Consider the following 10006-nt stretch of genomic DNA (forward strand, 5'->3'; position numbering starts at 1 on the left):
TCATTATCAATTCACCACTCTGTTATCAGAGGTTACCACTGAATCAGTGATGACTCCAGAACATCTATAGGAGGGGTTTGGGGCAGGTGAGCAATTCATCCTGGGAAAGAGTGTCTAAAACCAAGTGAATGGCCCTTTATATTAGCATGGGAAGACTTCCCCCATCCCACGTTGTCTCAACAGAGCCATTAATCTAGAAAAAGCTACTGTGTCACTTTTCAGAGGTCTACCCTGTGTGCAGACATGGAGAAGACACTTAGAATGTTAAAGTCAGCATGTTAAGTAATTTTCTTCAAATACTATAACTAGCACCCAGTTTACTTTCTTCACAGTCCTTTTCATATTCTATTTAATTTTAGTCCTTTTTAATTGTCTGGTACACCTGTAACACCTAAAATCCAAGAGAGAAGGAGCTTCATCTTATTTCCAGTGCCTAGCACATAATGGTTTCTCAATGGAACTGATTCCAAGATTGGCCTCATTTAGGAATGGATCTGTTGTTATAATCAGGTTTCCGAAATCTTTACTATCAATACGGAGTCCTTTCCTCTCACGTTTCACAGGAAGCTAGACTTCTTAAAGTCCAAAACATGGATACGTTTGAAGTTTCCTTGACTGATTTAAATTGAATTAAAATAATTATTTCGTACAGGAAAAACTTTCAAAATTTTTACATTTTTCAGAACATAACCACCTTTCCTTTCTCTACTTTCTTCCCTTCAAAACAAATTTTGCAACGTTGGGGTGAGTTAAATAATCAGAAAACTAGCCCCAAAATAAGCTCTCAATGACATGAAACACATTTTTTTGCTCCTTTTAAATAAAAATCCTATATACAGTACATTAATGTTTTCTTTTAGAAATTAAGTTGACAACTTAATCCCTAATTCGAGGCATCCATATAACTGGTTTACAGAAAGGTTCTTCAGCAAAATATTTAACACAAGATATATGCTGAGATCTGGGTAATATACCTTACTTGAAAGGCATGAATAGTTTTAAAACACTGTAGCATAATCACACTTAAGGCCATAGTTACTTTGTTCCCAAATCCCTGCAATTCTATTTGAGGGGAGTTCTAAAAGGCCTGTGTCTTCTCCTGTGTCCACAACTGTAGACGTACACTGATGGCCCTCAATCCTGCTCTCCAAACTTCAAATAACGGGCCAGAGGCAAGGCTCGGGACTTGGAAAAGTCCTAGAAATTCCCTGCCTCAAAAGCAGTTTCAGAGTTTCACATTTTCCTAAGGAAGACAGAGCTGAGTAGACATGCCAAAGTCTTCCAAATCCTGCTGCTTGTTTTGAATTATGGCTACACTGGCTGTGTTGAGTTTGTATCTCCATATACTTGAATTAAATCCTGTAGTTCCTCTTCAGTTCTAGCATCTGTGACCTCTTCACAGGGTTTATAGGCCACAGCTATTTTACCACTTTCTGAAATAAAGTTAACAAGGATCAATTCAGAAGTTTTCTTGTTCTAAAACTTCCTGTATACAATGGTAGCACCCAATAATTAGACATTCTTTTGATTTCTAAAAGCAGAAAATAAGAGCATTTTCCTAGAAGTTCCCTCATCTGACACTCCAGTTTTTATCATAATTATTTGTGAAAAAATATATAAGAAGTATCAACTTTGGTTCAAAAACCTTTATGATCTTAGAAATAAGAACTAAGGAATAATGACATAGAAATTAAAAGCTGTGGAAACAAAAATGTTCAATCACAATACAATGAAATAGGAAGGCATTAGGTGGGGGTCAAAATGAGTTCAAACCTGGAGAGATACCACTGGACTATAATAGATACTTCATATTAGAAGCAAGGCAAGGGCCTACTCCTTGGGACCAAACTTCTACCAGATACAGTGAACAAAGCTTTGGAGACAGAGACAGAGAGAGACAGCATTTGAACACTCTACTGGCAGAAACTGGCCCGTGTACCTTTTGGACAATACAGCTTTCCTCAAGGCAAGCTAGAGCCACCAGGCTTTTTGTCTAAGGAGTTTGGAGTACATATAAGGAATACCTTGGCATTATTAGGAACAAACAACCCAGACATTTAGTTTGGTTCTTAAAGGTTGTTACCCAGAGTTGACAGCTGATGGAGATTCTGCCTGATGACCAGGGAAGTCAAACTTCACTGGAAGGACTGCCCAGGCTGGAAGGCCAAGACCAATCCAGGGTCAACTCTTACAAGCAAATAAGGTCTCTGACAACTTAGCTCGGATTTTCTCTAAGCCTGAAGGGCTGTGAAGCAGGGGAGCAATTCTGTTCCGGGAATCTACTCATCATGAAGTTTCCTTTGGGCACAGGCTGTGACATTCTCACCGCTGTATAACTCGATAGGGAACACAATCAACACTATTCAATAGCATGAACACTTTCAAGGCCCACAAAAACGTAGCCAATTATTATATAAGAATCATATTCACCCAATATATCAGAAATGAAAACTGAAATTAAACTGATTTCAAAAACATAATCTAATAAACTCTTCAACAAGAAAAAAACGATAATAATAATAGTCAGTATATTTTCTCTGCTTACTATGTTTCAGGCATAGTTCTAAGCTTTTTACATTCATCATCTCATTTACTCTTACAATATCCTCCATTAGGTGATAAGCTGTATTACTAATCCTATTTGCAGATAAAGAAATTGCAGCTTAGAGATATTAAATACCTTCAAATGTCTCTGGCTAGAAAAACCTAAAATTGCAACAACAACAACAACAACAAAATCTAAGAGACAAAGTTAGGACTCAAACACAGGTGCCCAAGGCTTATAATCACTGCACTATTCTGTAAGATAAGCAAGCAATTGGGGAAGAACTGGATCAAACACTTTCTGTATGAACTGTGGCAAGTCACTCTACATCTAAACACTGGGGACAATAATATTTGCTGTCATTTTTCTCATAAATGCCACAGAGAACACATTTAAGACTGCTGCTGTGAAAGCATCTGGTGAACGAAAGAATATGTAATGTTTTAGACAACCATTATTTTCATCCAATTAACTTTTCAAGTAACTTTATTTGCTCACTGAAACTGAAGTACTTCAAGGACAATCAAAAAGGTCTTACCTAAGGCCACAATCAGCAGTTTCTGGAATGCGTCTGTCATAGCCTTCTGAATAGCAAGCTTCTGGGTTACCTTCCTTTCCATAAGGAATGATAATGACCCTAAATCCAACCAAAACAGATGAGTTTAAAATGCCTGTCTGCATAACTGATTTCTAGGTTATGTGTGTAAAACTAAAAATGCATCTGTGATTCTTAGATCATTATCTTAGTGATTAAGGGCAGGCACAACACTGGGGTACGGGTGAATGTCTCTGTTGTAGGTATAGCCTGGCATGGCACATTTTTACTACTCAGATCTATTCTGGAAGTTCCTAAAACACTCGATGGGAAATGCAAACCAAGAACGTGGCACAAATCTCATACTACTCACAGATTTCAAATGGACAAGCTGAGGCTGCACTGCTACAGACCCTGCTCTCCTGTGCGTAAAGGGCTGGATTCATACAGTGAGATAGATTTGGCGGTAGTGCAGATGATCTGGCCTCTCCTCAACCATCACCCACTCAGGTGGATGGTGGAGCCTCCTCCACTCCATTCGCTAACAGCCCTGCCTCTGAGTTAAAACCCTAAGCCCAAGTGCCATGGATTCTAGGAAAAAACTCAGTACCAATCGGAATCCCCTTTCCAGGGATCTACATTTACTTTTTCTGCTCAGGCCCTTCTATAGGAGGCAAAGGACTGAATATTTACACAAGAGTTTATTTCAATCTTTAGACAATGATTTTCTTGGGATAACTGAAGGCCAGAAGACATCTGTATTTGAAGGAATATTTTAGCACATAACAAATCATTAACAACAACAACAAAAAAAACTAACTCATTTTCCCTCCTCCTAAGCTTCTTGGCAGGCGGTCAGTTCTAAAATTCTAAAGTTTAAGGTGCTGTCAGGTATTGCCTAAGATAAAAATCTATATTGTCAGGCAGAAAAAAATCTGCCCAGGGCTTTAGTGGCTTAGAAAAGTGATGATGTATCTGAAAAGGTGAGTTTCAGAAAGAAAGGAAAAAAGAGAAATCCCACTCCCTCACCTCCCCACACACAAACATACTGGAAAACAGACCTTCCTCCAACTTATCCAAAGGTTCCTCAGCCATGACAACTCTGGGACTCCTGCACTCGTGGGAGGGCAACACCACCTCTAAAGCACAGAAGAACTTCAGGCTTTGCTTCTGAAGTGGTGTCACAATATCTTCATTTTCCCTTTCTTTAAGGTTAGAAAGATCCTGAAGCTGTTAGGATTATGAATTAAAGGCTAGACTTCAAAGTATCCTCTTGTTAGAAATAAAAACTAAACTCCAGCAATCCCAGGTAAAAGTTTAGGTATGCAATAGCTTCAAAATCAAGTGAGACTTGCAAATGAATGACTAGATATGGACAAATATTTTTTATTATATACCATACAAATACTGGAGAAAATTATGGACACCGCCATCCAAGTCATTGAGATTATCACTAATTCTAGGTGGCAGGCCAATGCTCAGATACTTCCATGTGGAAGGCTCTCACACCTCCTCCCCATAGCCCTGTTCTATTCTTCTCTCTAAAGTCTAGGAGTTCAATGTTGAAAGGAGTCTGGTTAGTCAAAGAAAATCTACAGAGTTTACCTTGATGATCCTTTTTGACCACCCACTGAAACCAAAGTAGTGATTTGCCAATTCTTGGCATCTGGAGCTGTTTAGGGCCAGCGTATTATGTTGAACCGCCTTATGTCTGGTGCCGAGACGAACCTAAAGACATAAAAGACCGAAAAACATCACAATCCTACATAAGAGACTTATTTTGGATATACCTGAGATTTATCAATACCAATTTCATAGAGTGGTTGTGAAGATTAAGTAGGACATTTTAAGCAATGAGCTCACAGTCAGCCCTAAATAAATGTTATTTATTATTTTTAAGTCAGGACTTTTCTGCATCATTTCCAGGTCCCCTGATTAACTGGAAGGTTCCCTTACCTATGGTGGTGAAAGTGATGATGAAAGCAACCAAGGAAGCCCAGCAGAAGCCTATCATGGGGCTGGGGGTAAGCAAAGGAAGTGAACTGTTTTACTCGTCTCATCCTGTAGCTCCTGCTTGAGAATATGACCTGAAGAGGAGGTAAGATGGACCTGCCACTGAATCAGGACCTTACTCTGTAGCACCCCCTCCCCAAGTTACTAACCCCTGTTAGAAGAGGGAATACCTATACCTCTATAAATGTAAATAAAGCAACCAAAAGAATTAGGGGTTCATCTGCATTAACAAGCTTCTTTGAGAGTGCAAATATTTCCAGTCTTAACTCTCTAAATAACTTACATATTACTGTGGATTTTTTACATCACTAGTTCTTTCTTAAATATCTATTTCCACTTTGAACAGGGTGTAGTATATAAATATAGTCATAAAAATTCAAATAATACAAATAAAGTCAAAGCATTGTTAATTCTTTATTGATTGGTTTGTGCATCTTCCTCTGTCACTAGTTTATGAGCCCCTTAAGTGCTTGAAGGAACCATATGTTATTCTTTCCTTGTTACCAGACGCAAGCATAGATCTTGGCATATAAGAGACGAGTGATGGTCTGCTGACTGAGTGAATGAATGAGTACATAAGAAAATGAAATTACTTTCTCCAACTGAAGCTGCCTGCTGGGAAGGAGAAATGAAGACTAATTTTTAAATGTTGAGTGTCGCATGAGAGGCTAGGCCCTGTACGGTGAGTCATAATGGAGCTGTCCCGGACAATTAGGAAGCTTCAGAAGGGCTCTGAGCCCCTGCTACGAGACAGTTGACATCTGGGATAACCTTGCCACAGTTCTTGCTGGCAAACATTTCCCTTCGTGCTACTGAGAAAAACTCAGATACATTAGGCCTTTCCTTCATTTTATTTTAAGTTGTTATTCTCTTTTCTGTATTTATAAAAAATACAGGGGAAAAAAGATAAGAAGTATGTATACCTGCCAATGAATAAAATAACACATAATTGGAACTTCCCTGCTGGTGCAGTGGTTAAGACTCCATTCTCCCAATGCAGGGGGCCTAGGTTCAATCCCTGGTCAGGGAACTAGGTCTCACATGCATGCTGCAACTAAGAGTTCTCACGCCACAGTTAAGGAACCTGAGAGCCACAACTAAAGGAGCCTGCCTGCTGCAACTGGGGAGCCCACATGCCGCAACTGGGGAGCCCATGAGCCGCACCAAAGCGGCCCGCCTGCTGCAACTAAGACCCGGTGCAACAAATTTAAAATTTAAAAAGAACATATAATTAAAGTAGGTAACAATTTCGGGGGTGTGGGTAGTAAACTAAGGCTCGAAAATTAAATAAAGAAATCTAGGTCTTCCCTGGTGGCGCAGTGCCTGAGAATCTGCCTGCCAATGCAGGGGACACGGGTTCGTGCCCTGGTTCAGGAAGATCCCACATGCCACGGAGCAGCTGGGCCCGTGAGACATGGCTGCTGTGCCTGAGCATCCGGAGTCTGTGCTCCGCAACAGGAGAGGCCACAACAGTGAGAGGCCCGCGTACTGCAAAAAAAAAAAAAAAAAAAAAAAAAAAAACCCAGAAGGTGCAAAACTGTTTCCTATCCCAGCCTCCTATCTTCCATCTTACAATCCTATAACTGACACTGCAGAGAATCAAAGTCCACACCGTGTAGGATTTTTCCCACCAGTACAAAACACTGCCTCAAGGGCAAGTTCGAACTGGCTATTAATTCAGTTCAGCAAACATTTCCTGAGGCCAGGCCCTGTGTTAGAAGCACTAAACTCAAAGAGGAAGCATGCCATCACTGCTTTCAAGAAACTCAGATTCTAGCAAGACAGGCAAAGCACTAGTGAAAAATAACAAGAAATACCTTCCATCTGCCAAAAGGCATGAGCTGCCCTCAACAGAAGAACACAAGTTCACTGTGCAGAGATGATAGGGAGAGCACAGGGGAGTTTTTCAGAGAGAATGCACAAGAAGTCACCAAGACAAGAGAAAGCACGTGATACACTCCAGGTGTGTCAGAGAAGGAGGGAAAGGAGCTAAGAATGCCCTCCAATGCCAAAAGAAGTGAGGAATTTATTCCATAGCAATGGAGCATGATGGGAGGTGTTTAAATAAAGAAGGGACCTATCGGGCAGTCCAGTGGTTGGGACTCCGCGCTTCCTCCATGGCGGAAAGGGGTGGGGGGAGGGTTTGATCCCTGGTCGGGGAACTAAGATCCCGCAGGCAACAGGGTGTGGTCAAAAAAAAAAAAAGAAGGAACCTATCATGTAGAACTCCTGTGAACAACTGGTGATAAGCAGGCATTGCCATTAATAACAGACCACTAAGCAGTCCAAGTAATAGAGATTGAGAATTCAAGCGCAGCCTCTCCTGAGCTATACCACTCATGATGCAGGGAGCAGCAATCCTGGGCAAAGAAGACCTAAGATCCTCTGACCTGACAGTCACAACACTGCTCCGGCGGACCACGCTTGCAGACCTCCCACCACCATCTCTGTCGGTTCCGAGACTGCTCTTCTTGCCTGTTCCCACCCTCGCTCACTCTCCCCACTTTCTACCTCACCAAACGGCCCCAAGGTACAGGTCTCCTCCATCCTTCCAAAGCTCAATTTATGCCACTTCGCTTTTAAGAATGACCCACATTAGCGCCTGTTTTCCTAACCAAAAGAAATCCAAAGAGGTATCTATTTACACAAAAAAGGGGGGAAAATGAGGACAGTGTCTGGCATGTGTTGTGCAGCAGCCCATACAGAGGCAACTCGCACTGTGCGCTGCAAAAGCGGGTGCAAGGGGCACCACCCAGCTCCTTCCCGGGAACCACACTCAGTACCTCAGCGTCAAGCCACCATAGCTTTGAACTGTCACTGAGCTTCTGTACTTTAGCTCAATTTATTTTGTGCATCCGTTAGCAAGATGTGTCCTATGGTCACTGCTTCTTCACTTTACACCACTTCGGCTTATGAAAGGTTTCATGGGAACGCTTTGCTTTCAGTCATTAGGGGAAACCCATACTTATTGTCCTCCCGCCTCCCTCCAGCCTACGCATCCACTCTCGGCCTGGCCTTTCCAGCTTTGAAAAGACAACCTGGCTCCGCCCTCTACCGCCTATATACTGCAGTGAAAGATGAGGGGAGAAGCTGACAGGCAGACAAAAGGCAGCAGCAGTGAGTGAGGCCTGGTGACAGACATCGGAAGAGTTCCAGGCCCCTTCAACTTTTGAGATGTTTGGTATAACAAAAAATGTCGAAACACCTAAGGGATGGGATGAGAAAGAGCTCAAAATGCACTTCAGTATTTGTTAGCATTTGTTAAATATGGGTGGTACATACACGGGGTACAATGTAATATTCTCCACTTTTCTCAGTATGAAATTTTTAATTAAAAATATACCAAAACACGGTTTTGAAAATTACAGGATATTTAAAATGTTTATACATTTGACAAGTTAACACAACACAAAAAATGAAATCTAATTGTGTAATTCACAAGGTAATCCAACAAATATTTAGAGTATTGTATCCTCAGGCATTACATGGCCTCCCTTTAAACTTCATCAGCTCTCCCTCAGTGGGCTATAATTCCCAGTTTACTTTAAGGGAACTTCAATATTTAAGTTATGGTTGGTGTTTATGTCCCTTATACAAACATGCATTAATTTGGGGAAATCAATTATCAAACAAACATCAAAAGTAATCATTTCTACATTACTAATGTGACTTTGCCCATTAGAGATCAGAATGGCATTACAAGATCATCAGTGACTTATTCTATAGGCCAGAGTTGATGCTATTGACACTTTGGGCTGAACAGTTCTTTGTTGCGGAAGGCTGTCCTGTGCCTCATAAATCTTTCAGCAGCATCCCGGCCTCCGACCACTAGGTGCCAGGAGCACGTCTCCTGACTTACGACAACTAAAGATGTCTGTCTCCAGACATCAGCAAATGTCCCCTGGGGGGCAAAATCATTCCTGGTTGACACCTACTGATATAAACAAGCATATAGTGTTTGCTTGCCAAATAACAGCAACAGAAGATGGATAAATCCATGGATTCCAAAGGTCCTAGAATTAGCAAATCTTCTCTATACAACTCCTAGCCCACATCTAGAAAATATTACAAAAGGAAGCAAAATGAAAAGAAAAACTAACAACACATGAGCTAAAATCTTTACTAGGGACAGAACACAGCACAGTGATCCAAAGCACAGACTTGGAGCCAGAGGACTTACATTCAGAACTCACCAGCTGTCACTCACCAACTGTGTCACTCACCAGCTGTGTGACCTGGAGCAAATGACTTAGCCTCAAGTATCTCAACTTGCTCACCTCTAAAGTGGCAAGGAGACAACTAATACCTACCTCCTATGGTTATTTATTTTCACTTAAGAATTAAGCGAAATAATATGTGTAAAGTGCTTAAAGGAATGCCTGGCATACAGTAAGTGCTCAGTAAGTGTTAGCTATTGTTATTTCACTAAAATTCCATATTTTCAATTTATACAAAGTGGAAATCACTTTACAGATTTCAACATACAACACCCTATTTTTAGAAAATAAAATATCATGCTATGTAACTACTTTATCTACTTGACAGAGGAATTATTTTCACCCATTTTCACCATCTCGGTAAAATAATAATGGTTATCATTATGCAATCATAATAATGATTATGCTCTCCAATAGCCACTGGAGAAACAAGTGTACTTGTACGTCGCTGACAAAGACAAGGTAACCCCTAAAACTGGCTCTGAGGGGAGATCACAAAGCCTACCATCAGCATTAATCACCAAACATATTAGCCAGGGACATCTCAATAAAAGTAACACAGAAGTAGAGATTAGGGACAGAATTACTAACTCCAGGATCTATGGGGGGAAGTGACTTAATTTCAAGAGTTAATGTCTCTGATATGTAGGCTCAGGTGCCCACCTCAGCACTGGATATGAAGATGCCTACCACAAT

Source organism: Mesoplodon bidens (genome assembly GCF_964165515.1).
Source record: "Mesoplodon bidens genome assembly, contig: HAP1_SCAFFOLD_152, whole genome shotgun sequence".
Taxonomy (NCBI): Eukaryota; Metazoa; Chordata; class Mammalia; order Artiodactyla; family Ziphiidae; genus Mesoplodon; species Mesoplodon bidens.